At 38.0% G+C, this 15,117-nt stretch overlaps 1 protein-coding gene across 2 annotated transcripts in view; it reads left to right on the top strand.

The window, feature by feature from the left end:
* Positions 1-2,172: 2,172 nt before the first annotated feature.
* The window catches only part of LOC139688264 (ABC transporter G family member 23-like), a 101,075-nt gene continuing 88,130 nt past the window's right edge, over positions 2,173-15,117 (top strand). For both annotated transcript variants that reach the window (XM_071585734.1, XM_071585733.1), the window contains exon 1: positions 2,173-3,229. The gene's annotated coding sequence lies outside the window, so the exon portion shown is untranslated. The remainder of the gene's footprint in view (positions 3,230-15,117) is intronic.

Raw genomic sequence — 15,117 nt, 5'->3', positions numbered from 1 at the left:
ATGCCTAGCGGCGGTTGCATGCATTGAACGTTGAATTTAGATGGAAGGTCGTCTGTAGCCACCAATTAACAAAAACAGTTCGCCATTGTCCATCATCATCATTGGTCCTTCAGTACCTAGGTCGATCGACCACATCCCATTATTCCCTCTCCGATGCTGATTCTCTCCTGAGAGCTTTTTCATCTCACTTCCTTATTCACTGACCTATATATCTGTCCCTAGATCTTCCTCTTGGGACCTCCCTTTTACTTTCCCTTCCATTTTTCTCCTCACAAAGCCTATGCTCGGACACCAGTCTAAGATGTTAATCGATCTACCATTTGGACGAGCAAAAAAAATTAAAGCACAGCAAACAAGAGAAATGAAGAAATAAAGAAGCATTGACAAATCCTTATTTAGAAACTAAAGCTTAGACGTTGAAATCGCGATCGAAAAAAGTGTGTTGTAATAATGAATAGATGTTGTGTACGTATGTTAGCTAAACTTCTAGGGCAGGAGGGAAACATTTCATATCATAAAATTCTATCTGAGGTGAGTTTCAGACGCGGGAACTCCATACTTCTTTCAAGGACACCAGCCAACAGGCATTTTGTAATGAGCAAACATACTCCTGGTGTGTTTGTTCGGTAGGAAATAGAATGCAGTGGAAATTCTCCTTATAGCAGTGATGTAGTTAATTCTGCAAGTTTTCATGCATTTACTGCTCTCATCTACCCTATCTGATTCACGTTACATCCAGCATAAACGAGAAGGATTTCGAACCTGCTACCTACGAGTTAGCCGATAAACAAGCAAAAAAAGCCATCGATGAGTTTAAAAAAAAACATTTTTTGTCATTATCATATCGCTTTAACACGCATATTCCATACATATTGTAATCATAGACAATACTTAATTTGATGGTAGCCGTAGACAAAAGTTTTCCTTCAAGGCTACCTTAAGTTACTGCTTTTTATTATGTGCACTATTTATGTAAGCTTTCTGTTGGAGGGACATACAATTGTTACCACTAAAATATTGTGGGCCATGCTATGTAGTACGAAACATTGTACACACAAAGTTAGGTGAGCATTGTACTTACGAAGTTAGGTGAGCATTTGTGCGTTGGATATTAAAAAATTCTTCGAATGCGAACGATAAGAGAAATAATTAGACTTTACTGGAGTTCAAATCCAGTTCCACCAAGTGCTGGTTGGAATATGCTTCCAGTATAACTGCCAAGTTATCCTTCTTCCTTCAAAGCGAAAATCCGGAACGAGAACTCTTGTTCTTACGTTAGTCTGTCTGAGTTTAAGTGGCTTGCTCGGGCACCATACCCGAGGATAAGTTAGGTTCCATAGTCACATTTAGATCATTTTATGTAACTTAACCGCCACTAATAATCGAGACAATTGGTACTGGTCATGGTATTGGTACAATTGATATATCACTGGTTTCCATATGATCAAAAAAATAACAAAAGTGGGATGAATTTCATTCTAAAATGTTTTCGCGTAACAAACCTTTCAATTATATCAGCAAATATCACCCAATCAGGACCCAACATCACGAGTTACATATGTTAACAAGATTAATGTAATTAGATAAATTGCATTCAAAATTTCAAAATATATTTTGTGATAGCCTTTCATTATAGCACTAAATTAACCCAAGACATTACTAATTTCTGTGTGATGAAAATAATAGAATTATACAAGTTACATTATACAGAATATAATATACCTGTATGAATTTCATGCAAAAAATTTGTTTCCGCAATCCTTCATTATGATATAATGTGAACGTTGCGACTTCTGCACCATTCGTCCCTCTCCTTTTCGTGGGGAAATCATAGGCGAGGCAATTCCTATCTGGCTTGACGACACAGTGACCACCTGTCATTTTTTTTCCGACGGCCATCGGCATCCGCCGCGTAGGAAACGCGGCAATAATTGCTTCGATATCCATCTTTCCTAATGACGTACGGGAGAAATCCAATCGGTATCTTGCGGGTGTTGGCAAACACTTCCGCGGCTCGGGGAAAAATCCACTGAGGTCGCCCCATGAGCCGTCCGGCTGCAAGTAGTGTGCGTGTGTGCGTGTGTGTGTGTGTGTGTGTGTGCATGTCTTCAAGGCGAAGTGGGATCAGAATGGTCGCAGTAGGGGCGGCTGAGAGCCTTCGGAATGGGAATGGGTGAGGCTTCTATCGCTCCAACTCCGTCTCGATCCTCATTCTTCAAGCACCCCTCTTTTCCAAATTAAATTCCTTCCCAGTATATTATTAATATTGCTGCATCGCATTTGCGAATCCTAGTTCACTTTTTGGTGCACCCGTGGCACGGTCGTCCTATCTACCGATTCTTCTCAAAGTGTTGGATCCGTCATTCATCGCTCGTAATAAAAATCGTATCAAGAAGCACAGAGCATCATGTCCCTCGTGATCTTCCATCCTCTCACCTCTCCCATTCCTCACCTTTGTTCCTTCCACGCCCACCACTTCTTCCCTCTCGCGAGTTCATCCGAAAGGAATAAACCCCGCTCCCGTCCCACTCACGTCTTCCGAGATGGCCTCGTCATTCCCTCCCCTCGCTCTACCCATTCCCTCCCGCACTCCCCCTCCCTTGTGCCACAGCCTTAAAAAAAAGGCGAAGAAAAGCAGGGAGCCACCCCTCCACCCCTTCCACAAACCCCTATTTCTTCGTCTCTCGCGGAGAAGAGCGAAAAACCCGGCGTCCTCCGGAGTCCCCTGACAGTGGGCGCCTCAGTCGCCGCCAACGCCACCGCCGTCTCCTCCTCCTTTGCAACTCTGTGGGTCCACGTCGGGGCGCGTTCCGTGAGTTCTTCGCGCTCGCTTGCCGGAGGAACACGTCGATGTAAACAACAGCGCGACCGGAAAGTGGAAAGGCTGCGGTTTAGTGGACATTAACGTGTGTGTGAAGCTGTTTGGTTTTCGGGAAACGGGACCCGTCTGCCGCCCCAGTGGAGGATATCGTTCACGTTTTTTTTTGTTTTGTTGCCAATTTGTTGTTGCTGTAGCTACCGGTTGTTTGGAATCTTACTTGTCCATCGAAGAGGTTGCATTCCGTGCATCGTCGGAGAGAGGATCAGTGTCTTCGAACAAAAAATTTTCCCGAGAAAACCCCTTTGAGGATTCTTCAAGAGTCTCCGTCTTCGGTCGTTGGAGTCTCCGGTACCCTGTTTTTTATTCACTCGAAGAAGGATTGTTACGCGGACAGAGGAAACAAATAAGGTATGCGCAAATTCATATCGTCACGTGGAGATGTAATTTTCTCCCTGGCGTTGAACTCGGGATCTTATCTATGAAAATGTATGTATGAAGATGGGAAAATAGGTTAGTATAGTATTGAAGATTGTTTTTACTTGATAAGCTAGCTATAATAATGGATCACACTTTTGGTCAATATTATGCCGACCTAAATAATAAGAGACAAAGTTATGTTTTCTGCAAAATTGTCGCGTTGGAGACGAAATTAAGTGGTTCTCAATTATGATGGAATTTTAAATACAAGTTTTTTGAGTTTTCGTTCGGTTACCTTACCAAGAGGTAGCATTGAGGTGTAATTTTATATGCTGAACTTTATGCAAAATTATGTGATGAAATTTATCCCTTACATATTTTACCGACGTTTACAGGCATATGGTCTCATAACACGCAGGTATTGAAAAAAGTTGTGGGGTTTAGGAACTCATAGGAACCTATAGGAACCCAAACTTCTCATTAATTTATGAGATCTTCCCTCCGCAGTGGGAAAATATAAAAATATCACTTGTTTGTGCCTAGGATCACCTGACTTAAAGGTGTTCACTTTCTTTTCCTCTGAGAGGCCCAGCGGCATTCATTTGAGCCTATACGGAACTGGATGGGATAACTCTCGCATTACCAAACTGTGACGATTTCAATGTACAGATGCGCTTTGTCATGTTGTAATGCAACCACATTCCTCTCATCGCCAACGTCTGCTTCATTCTACGATTGGCATTCCATCGTGAACTAATGAACCGTACTGACGAAGTTCTTGCAATTGTATTCGGCTGTTACTAGACAGAATAATTAATAAAACAACCTTTGAAAGAGTTGAAGAGTCCAAGGAAAACTATGAACATCCCAGCACTATCAGTATACATACGTACATGCACTACGAAGTATTTGGCTGGAATCGAGGGATTAGGGTTCAAATTTTGATCAAGGCACATGATTTTTCAAACCTATTCGTGCACACTAATTGATATTAGGCTTCGGAAGTTGATAAATAATGAAATATGATTTCGACTTTTATTTAACTACTGATTATAACAACGCATGATTCTGATGAATTCTTTATCTGACAAGGATTAGGAGGATTTAATTCAATGTATAATTTTAGAAGGCTAATTTCACATTTTGTATTGAGCAATCTAAATTAATGTGTGGTGCTCTGTTTCTCTTTTTAGGGAAACAAGACAAGCGCAGATTATACAATTTTGCTATGATTCTAGATGAAATTAGATGTCAAAAATTCATCGCCACGTATTTATTAGCGCAATATTCTCGGTGGTGCAGCATTAATAATGATTTATAATGAACTTCTCCGATGGTTTGATGCTTTTTAAATTAAGTACTTAAGCCACAACATATTTGTGACATGTGTTTGAGCAGCAGCTTAATTGAAGGTTGGCGCTTTTAGGTAAGCAATACAGTTTCGCAATTACTTTGAATTAGATTTTTCCAAGGCGCTTCAAAATTTGCTGCTCTTGCCTTCGGCCTGCTTTCGAAATTTGGCGCTCAAGAACTGCTCGCTCTGCAATCCTTCCCGTCGGGTTGAGAAGTGAACATGGTTTGCTTCTTTGTTCGAGGCGTGACTTTAAAACATATAAGTCGGTGATTAGTCACGGGTGACAGGAAGTTTTACTCTTATACACGTACGTGTGTGTGCGCGTAAGAAGGGTTCTATCGGACGGTGAAAGGGAAAGAGTTACAGACTCTACCGGAAATGATCCAAATGATTTCCGCGTCTTGGTAGTGTGCATTGTGCCTTTGAGAATGAAGTATCACCATTTCAATGTCCAATGACAGTTTTCTACCTCCTTAAATGCCAAGACTTCTTCGAACTACAAGGTTGGTGTTTGCCCCTTGTAGGTATATTTGGTAAAAACATTATATTGTGTTCAATAAAATTCGTTGACGAATATATATATATATATATACCTGTATATCTTATATATATATATATATATATATATATATATATATATATATATATATATATATATATATATATATTATGTGTCGATGATGTTGCCTAGATATTTCATGACGGGAATGCAAAATTCTACAAAGTTAAACCTGAAGAAGTAGAATGCAAATGTTTTCTAATTTATGGAGCCGCCCGAATTGGTTGCTTTCATCTTTCCTTTTCACTTCCATCCTGCCAATAATCGAGCATATTTTCTTCATATGATATTGATAAAATAAGCCTGATACATGCATACTAATCGTCAGATTTTCAATTGATGAAGTAAAATAAATTAATTATAGCCTTCTCGAGTAATAAATTGCCTGTAATGAATCAGGAAATAGTTTTCTGTTTTTTTAAATGTGCATAATAGTCCAAACTATTTAGTGTTACCATTATATCGGCAACATTTTGGTTAAATATTATTTCATATTGATAAAATTCAGTTGATATAGATCTCCTACATTATTACCTAAGAAACTGTGATTATAATTCCAATAACACTATAATCAAGTCATTATGGCCAATTTAAAACAACTAGTTAGTCAAATGGACCTGAGTCACAATGTACTGAGTTCAAAATTGTCCCATGAAGTATTAAAAAGGATATTTTAATATTTTGCCAAAAATTGAATTGACATTAAAAAAATCGAGTTCTCATCTTTACGTTGAAAGTATTTTTGACAAAGAATTAATTAATGTTTCATATACGATGATGATACAGGTACCATGATTTTTCAAAATTTCCACATGGCCTTCTTGCTTGAAAACTCGCCCTTTGAGCCTTCTCTTGCCTTACGCATGTAGTGAAGTCTAGTGATCAGAGTTACACGAATGCTCTGAGTTGACTGATAAAACACATGATACCATGAACTTAATTATTGATATTTTAATGGACTGAAGAACAATTTATCTCACTAAAGTTGACTGGATGAACAAATGTCCCCGTGGCTGACGTCTACATTCCGATCCACATTCGCCTATTGACATTTCAGAGCGATTCCTATGCTATCGTTATACTAATCAGACCTCTGGAGCGATAGATTCGAGGGAGCTGTCGGGGATTTTTGAGTAAACCATCAATCAGAGCCTACGGAATGCCTTTAGAATTGCTTTAAAATATAGATTACGAAGAATGTCCCATGCTCAGTGAATGATGGTATTTTCTGACTAAAAGGTTTTGCAATCCATGTGACTAGTTTTGAAGAAGAAAGAAAAAGTGAGTGGAGCAGACGTAAGAGGTGAGATTGAAGATTTTTCGGGATAATTTTGGGGGAGCGGGGAAGAGGGAGAAAGAGAGGAGGCATAAGGAACGGCTCGAGGAAAGACGGAAAGTTAGAATAGTTAAAGAGTAAACAATCTAGGTCATCTGTAGTTTAAGCTAGGAGAAAGTGATTTTAGAAGTCCAAGATATCAAGAAGTTTCAAGGAAGCGTCCGACACCTACTTCTAATTGGAATATTTACCAAATGGTGATGAAGGTGGCACCAGTTTCCTGGATTTCAATAAACGTTGAGACTTTCCGTTTATGGGGCCATATTTAGGGGAATTATGCCCACAGTAAAGCCACATGTACTGCCCTTCCAATAAGTGTTTATACATATTACATTTATTCGAATCCTTTCCTGAATATTCGGATGTTATTAATGTAATCTCGCACCTATTTCATCTCCTAGAAACTGTATGAGAATGACAATTTTCCGACACCAAAAACTAATCTACACCATGATGAGGGTAAAAAATAACAGGAACTTTACACTTCCACACACTTTTAATGTCCTACTACCATGGTTTCGATGTTGCGCATCATCTTAACCATGGTCGTAGGACATTAAATGTGTGTCAGAGTGTAAAGTTTCTGTTATTTTTTACCCTCATCATGAAGGAATTCCCCAAAGTTAAGCCTGAAACTGTTAACTTTAATCAACACCAATTTATGTACTCATAAATCACATCTTACCATCATGTCTTAGCTTCAGTGAAAATCTGATCAGCAGAGCAGTAAAGTAGAAGTCGCCTAATTGAAAACTGGGTTGTTACGAGTGCAATAATATATTAAGGTAATTACCAATAAATATCGAAATTCATTATTGGCCCTTTGATTGGTCCAAGGGAAACGTTTGCGATCCGCCGAAACTCAGCTGATGGTACCAAATCCGCCCTCATCTTTCGAAGCCCACATCTATGGAGGTATTTTGAGGGAAGTTGATAAACGAGCAGTCTGGAAGACGGCGTCTGTAATGTATGCGTCTGGAATGCAAAGGCTATTGCTGTTGTCAAATATCACACGTTATGGCCTTTGCCTTCAAGAGCACAAGAGATTTTACGTGGAAAAATGGTGGAAATGGAAGGCATTCCTCTCATTACCTGTCGACCGAAAACATCCGCGAAAAACAGCCGACAGCTGAGGAGAAGAGGGCGCAACGGTCGAAAAGTGCTGACTCTCAAACCCGAGGTTGCTGCGTACGTCTGCTGACTCGCGATTTCATTACTACGCCGTCATTACCATTCCCTTTCTCCCTCTGGATAGGCAATCGGGAAGGAATAATCTCCCTCCGTCAGTCTTCTCCATCCCCCCTCCTCCTCCCATAATTAGAAACCGAGTACTGGAATACGCGCAAGGGCCTCTTCCCCTTTCCCAACGCGGCTGGTCTCGTGCGTCACTCATTATCCTTGATCATACTCATTTACCGCAACTATTTCGATGGCCACTCGATTGGGATTTTCCGCAGACGTAGGTATAGCGGTAAGAGTACTGTTTGCAATGCGTTTCATTTATCAACAAGATCATCAACATCATCAGTAGTTGATATTCTGAAGATCGTTCTACCGCAACCCTAAAATCCATTCTCTCGGTCTAATCGCAGTGCGCGGCTTGTTTCATTACCGGCTTCAAGCATTCAATTTTTTTCCGAATAATGATGGCGTTTTCCATTGTTCTCATCCTACTATCATTCTTTTGCCGTCTTGAAAAAGGTTTTCCTCATATTTTCCCCGTTTGGGTGGTGACTTCTAGTCAGCAGTGTTTTCCAAAGTTTTCGTCCCCCTCCGTGGGATTCCCTTCCAATTGGTGATTCGCATCTTGTATTCAGCCACGGTATCTTGTTGCGACACATTTCCATCACTTTTATTCTTTTTTGTCATTCTCGATGTATGCACTCCCTCACGATAGGCTCAGTCTATACGCACGTCATTAACGAAACATAATTGCACAATCTCAAATTAATTCGGAATTGCGAAATAATTCTTCGCTTATTTTTTTTGCTTTCTTGATTTTTTCTAAATACTCTGACGGATTAACAAAATATCTTGATGAGTCAGCTTGAGACATTTTTCATATCATTGTCTCCCATTATATCACCCCAAAAATGTATGAAGGACACTTACGCTTACGTTTCAATAGGCGCATATTCCAAGAATTCAATGAGGAACAATTTGGGAAGCTGGAATTTAGTCTGTTGTTCAAGTATTTTTATTTTGGAAATTTGAAGACATTTTTTCACTGCATGCTCGTTAATTTTGTATTTACGAGAAAAACAGGCATTTTCCAACGGTATTAAATTTGAAATGGTAAAAACTCCGGTGAAATTAAATTAGCATGCGGTTGATTTCCATTTGGAGAAAACCTTAGCGATAGTCCTGCTTGTATAAAGATCTTAATGGAATCCTCAAGAATTTCTGTGGAATATGAGGCTTTCTTTCCGTTTTCGGGTTCACCGAATTGAGAGATACCTCATCATATTAAATTTTCAACTTAGTTGCTAGGAAAAATTGCATAACTTGTATCAATGAGGTGGAAAATGAAGGTGCGAATGAGAGATAGCAGATATAGCTCACTTTCGTCGTAACTCGAAACAACAGCTATTGGAAATAGCCCTCAGGAATATGGCCGTTATGTGGTTTAATTTGGTATTTCGTTAACTGCGATAGTTTTCAGCCTAACTTGAGCTTTAATTTCAAAACATTCTAATAGTGTAACGTTAAATAGGTATTTCATATTAGGTTATCAACGTTGGAATCGCGCGAAGTCTTACTTAAATGGCTGCAACTTGCTCTAGCAAAAATCCCTGTTATTCTACATCACTAGCCTGATCCTCTTTTATCGGGAAATTCGCATCGGTAAATGAAACAGAAGCGGAATGAATCCATTTCATTCGACATAATATCTCTCAAAGATTCGTTTAGCTTAGATTTTGATTGACAGAGAATATTATTTTTTACTCGTTACGTTTAATGATGCTTGTTGTTGTCGGCACAAAACGAGTAGAACATTGCAAAGTGAAATCCCTACGCAGTGCGTCCGAGTGGTACTGGAGGTGCGGGTGGTGGAGACGGTCACGGAATCACGCGGTGCCCCTGTAACTCACCGCGGTATAGTTTTCCCTTTTTTTTTGAGCCCGCAAAAACATTATTCGAACTATCTGAACGCAAAGTTCTGAGAAACGCGTGGTTGAAGAATTCCCACTGCAATGCAGAGCACGCGGTAAAATCTGAGAGACATGTTCGTGGTGGCTTTGATCATATTTTTATGGAAAAAATTGACTAGTGAGAAAAACCCCGTGACGCGGATGATAGAAGTGTGGGACGGATTAGAAAGAAGGAATTGGATGGGCATAGATTTCTCCCACACGCTGCCCCGCGTTGATAATGAATTCCAAATTTGAACTATTTGAGCGAACTATTTGAGCCAAAAAGTGCTAGATCAGCATTTGCTGCATTAATTGTAGCAGTAGTAATAGAAGAACGCATTTAAGATAACTGACAAGTAGGGATGGCAATGTCTCACCTTGGCTTTATTCAAATTTATAAAAGAGAATGTATCATTACAGCAACGCGCAAAAAATTTTCAAATATACATTTTCAACCTGATCGTGTTATCTTTAAAAAGCGCGTAGGATAAATAGAACATGGCATAACCTGCTAGGTGAACATTGCTGCTCTACTTGATAGATTGCTATGGATCTAGTCATGCTAAGCTATGACTAGAGATATTTTACCTGCAAAATAAGAAATAACCAGATATCCGGGTACAGGTTCGGATCAAGAGTCGTCCATACCATTTCCATATACCTGACAAGCATTACTGCCGTAGGAGTCTGCAGGCGACGCAGGGAAAGGAACTGCCTCTCCCCATCTCCTGTTTCCGGACTTAGGAATTTCACACGGCGTTGGGCTTAGTGCGTGGTGAGGTCTACTCCAGCCTATAATAACCAGCGTTCGGGTTTATTACTGTGGTTTTTGGTTTTGACGATCATGGTCACGCTTTGGTGCTATGAGTAAGCTTTTTTTTTGAGTAAGATTTGTTCCCGGGTTGTAGCTACGCATTATTTCCCGCGGATTAAGGGGAGAGCGGAAAAGCAGAATACTTTATCGTTGCTCAATATGAAACACGACATTGAACAGGTACATGAAACATGACCATCTGCGGACCGCAGATACCCTTCCAAGAGATGCATTAGTCACAGAAGCAACATTTATCATTCAGCATGTGCACGTATGAATTTTGAATATTTTATTATTCCTTTCCTTCTCGAGATCCAAAACTCGGCACTATGTATGGAGATAAGCTATTATGGAAAGAATACACCTGCCTTATCCCCATCTAATTTTGTTTATTAGGTTTCACTGTGACTTGGGAATCGCCATGCAATTTAATGAGAATTAATTAACGCTGACCTCATTTGAATAAATATGTCTTTTAATGACTTTGTGATAATCCTGATGATTTTGCATAACCTTTATGGACGATATTATTATAAGTATGGTATGGACATGTATTTGATCCGTATATGTTTTATTTCCTCTTATAGAATTTGATGCTTCCGTATCTTTGCCTGCGTATTTATTCCTATATTTGCTGTGCTAGGAGGTGGAGTTCCTATTAAGAATCTACGCAATTATGCTTATTCATTTTGCTAGTATTGCATCCAGGATAATCTGCCGTTTTACCGTTTTTTAATTATTATTTTATTCGATTCGATACCGCATTGTGCGATATATATATATATATATATATATATATATATATATATATATATATATATATATATATATATACATCATAAAAAAGCTCTTGGCCCTTATTTCTGGTTTAAGAATTTGTGTCATTACTTCAGTTTTAAGCATAACTGTTTTTTATTATACGTTTACCCTTTATAAAGGTGTTCATTATACCTTTTTTCAAGTTTTTAGGAGAATATTTTTTAAAATTCGATACCACCTATTAGTTTTAAATGTTTACGATAAAATATAAAATCGCTGGTATAAAAGTTATACCACTCACGAGTGGATCATATATGTGGATCACCACTTTTTTCATTTCCGGCTTGTAGTTAGATTTTATATCGATAGTAAAACGAGTTTTGCCTATAATTATTAAGGAATTCCTGGGCAACTCTATATATATATATATATATATATATATATATAAATTATTATTTTTATTCTCCATAATTATTCATTATTTTAATTATTCATTGATTAAAAGTCATTTATGCAAATAATTATGATTTCATGCCCTCAAAAATTGAATTTATTTAGTATGTTTATTACCATGTTGTCTTTACTTATAATAAAATATACCTTATCATTTCAATCACCGTAATCTTTCATGCTTGACATTTTATTTCATTAAGTACAAGTTCGTTTAAGGTTAAAAGATTGTAATTGTGCGCATGAATGTCAAGGCATGAATAGATATTGTGTGCATCTTCTGTTTCAAAAGATAATAACCAGAGAATCCATGGTCTAAACAAAATATGCGTATTTATTTCCTGTTACTCCTGAAACTGTGCGGGTAGTTTCCTTGTGAACACTTGAACGCCGGTAGTCCTACAAAATTCGAGACAGAGAAAGGCAAAAAATTTTGGTAAGGAAGGCACGTTTTTTTTATGTCCTTATTCTTAGAACAACTGTCTGTTCCTCTGTTCCAAGGGCACCAGTCATATAGCGCCCTTCTCCTTTTGTGGTTTCACGAGGGCCTTCCCGGATGAAAAGTTTGTCGTGAGGGAGTGTCACGTGACATGTTTCCTGACACGTCAGTGGCCAAATATTTTTGCCTTTGAAGTAGAGAGTTTTTCAAGAAAGGGGATATACTACTTCATTAGGAACGGTAAATATACAGAAAATAGGAAAACCTGAGCTTACTCGTATATAGGCGCAATTACTTCAACATTCTGAAATCTTGATTATCATAGCCTATCTGATCCCAGATCTGGTCTACATCCACCCATCGTCATGTAAGCACCGTTTCCCTATCCTCTAATAATCATTTCTCAGCCACTGCTTTTTACCCATGCCTCATAGTCTTATAAAACTGACTTTAAAATGCCAATTTTATGAATAATTTCCGAGGGTCCAGGCCACTGTTAGGACTAAAGTGGAATTGCATCTAATCCTTTATTAGCTTTTTGTTATTGCATTAAGTACTTATATTTAGAAATTTATTCTTAATTTTTTTCAATGATTCGGCAATTCTGTTTTCAATATTCTGCCAATTAAAAAGAAAAGCTAGTTATCAGGTGCTAAAAACCTCTAAATTAGTTTCGCGCAGGTAAAAATGGAAATGACTTTTGTACTGCGAGACACATTCAGGAAAATACTTGCCATTATTTGTCCACAACAACTGTGGATTTTATATTCAAGTTTGCGGCTAGATATGGAAATATAGAAATTTCATGTTGAGAATAAACCTTAAGCAATCCCAAGTAAGACATTCATTTGGCCATGAAATATTTCGATATTATTGCGTTTATTTTAGAGTGTGCTAAGACCTAATAACGAGGTCGCGTCATGTGTAATAACGTACACGTACTCAAGATGCCCAGAGAGAAATTGGGAGAAGTTTAATAATCCTTTAATTGTTGAAAGTTATGAAGTTATTCGTCAATATGACTCTTAAGTGTTTTATGAATTTTATTATTTTAACGCTACATGTGCCTTTTGACCATAGTTTCTCACATCGAGGGAAATGTAACACCGCTGCTAAAATCTTATTTCAGTGAAGCACACGCGGGTAACACGAATTGATATGCTTGCTTAGAATAATATATCAAGGGTCAGTTCTGAAAACCTCAGCGGAAAACAGTATTCTGTTTGCAATAACAGTCATTTTACGCTTCAAATAACCGGGATTATTTGATTGTGACGGAATAATAATTAGTGAGTATCGAAAGTAATAACGTGGTAGGGACGGTACGGACTTTGCCAACATTACACACGACAAAAGTGTTATAGTTACCAATTGCGTTTCCCAAATGGATAATGTGTTCCTAATCTTTCCAACAGAATCTGATTTTACTGATTTTCGGTGAATTTTTCATTAGGTAGTTAGTTCAGTCCTTTTTTATAAACACCTCTATTGCAGGTCCGATGCAGGAGAATTGTTTCACAAGTGTTAATCATTTGTGTCAGTGAAAGGAAAGCTCGTTTAACAGTTTGATTTTACTAGAGCGTGACTTGTACCGCATAATTAGATTACATCATCACGTTTTTCCCAATTGTTCTTGGCATTCTATCTCCTCGTTCTTGAAATCCCAGCATGTTCTCGAGAGCAAGCTTCACGTCTTCACGATTTATTACGGGGATATCCGTGTATCTTTAAATCCGGCATATTCTAATTCCTACTCTTTTTTTGCATTTATTTTGTACCTTACCGAAGAAATAATGTAACAATTGATTTAATGAAGATATTGAATTTTTTAAATGCCCTATGTTCGTTACAAAATTACATTGCTCTCATGAACGATTGGCGTCATTTTTTTCACAAATGTTAAATTTTTCAAAAAATACCCCAGTAATAATGCTCAAGAATTAACATAATTAGTTAAAAGAATTTAAGAATGTAGTATATTTTTTCAACATACCTCTCGAATAATTGGACATGAATAATCAGGGCAGGGCAACAAATTAACGATTCTCTCCGAAACTTGATGAGGCAAACCGTTGGGAGTCATGGTAATGCTGAATAGATCAAAGTTATATATATAGGAGCCTTTCAATTTTCACTAAGTTCATGTAAGTTTGAATTCAGTTTTAAAATCTTCGTTAAATTTTTTACAGTTTAAAATATAAAGTAACGTAGGGGGGTGCATTTTATTGGCATAAGCTCATGAAAATCAAGGGTACGCAAGTTGCTGTACATACATATTAAATGCGAATTCAAAGCGTTTTTGTTTGCCTCTTTTAACGAGGCTTTGTGAAATTTGGTACCATTTAACGATTTCATAGTATAAGTAGCGCTAATATGTACGCTAATGTATGATGTAATAATTCTTGTTTGAGAACTGCTTTGAATACTGTTATGCATACTAGCTCATATTTCCGTTTCATACTGGCATTATAACCGCTCTCCATATAATTCCTTTTGGCGATAAATAATTAAATATGAAACGAGCCCTCTTTTTATCTACTCACCCTCTCTGTCATTCCTCTTTAGGAAATTTGAAACCCGGAGAACCGATACTCATTCACACGTTTTAAAAACCTTTCATCGCTTCCTCAGTGTTCAATTATATTATTCCGCCATCTGAAAGAATATCTATAAATTAATTAAAACTTCACTTGCCAGTGTAAACTAAAAAAAATTCTGGTTTTTTAGTGTAACTTGTGGTATACCCGACCGGGAGTTTATTGGTCAGGTTGTTGATTGTCATTTCCATCTTCGTGAAATGCAATAATTTTTTTTTCCTGGAAAATCGCAAATTTTTAGCTATCTGCTCATACACTATTTTTCATTCGCCCCTCGATATCACATCATTAGCGACAATCTAGACCTAACAGCACGTTTCCTCAATCACAAGGCTTTGCTCCAATCGAAGAGCTCTTTCCCCAACCTGCATCAAATTCATCGGGAAGCATTGCAGTTTTCTTTATCGAAGGCACAATTGAACGCAGCAGCCCTATAT

Source organism: Hetaerina americana, unplaced genomic scaffold (assembly GCF_022747635.1).
Source record: "Hetaerina americana unplaced genomic scaffold, ioHetAmer1.1.p SCAF_2, whole genome shotgun sequence".
In the NCBI taxonomy this organism is placed as follows: Eukaryota; Metazoa; Arthropoda; class Insecta; order Odonata; family Calopterygidae; genus Hetaerina; species Hetaerina americana.
Note: the sequence above shows the minus strand (reverse complement) of the source record. Positions and strands in the feature narration are given on the sequence as shown.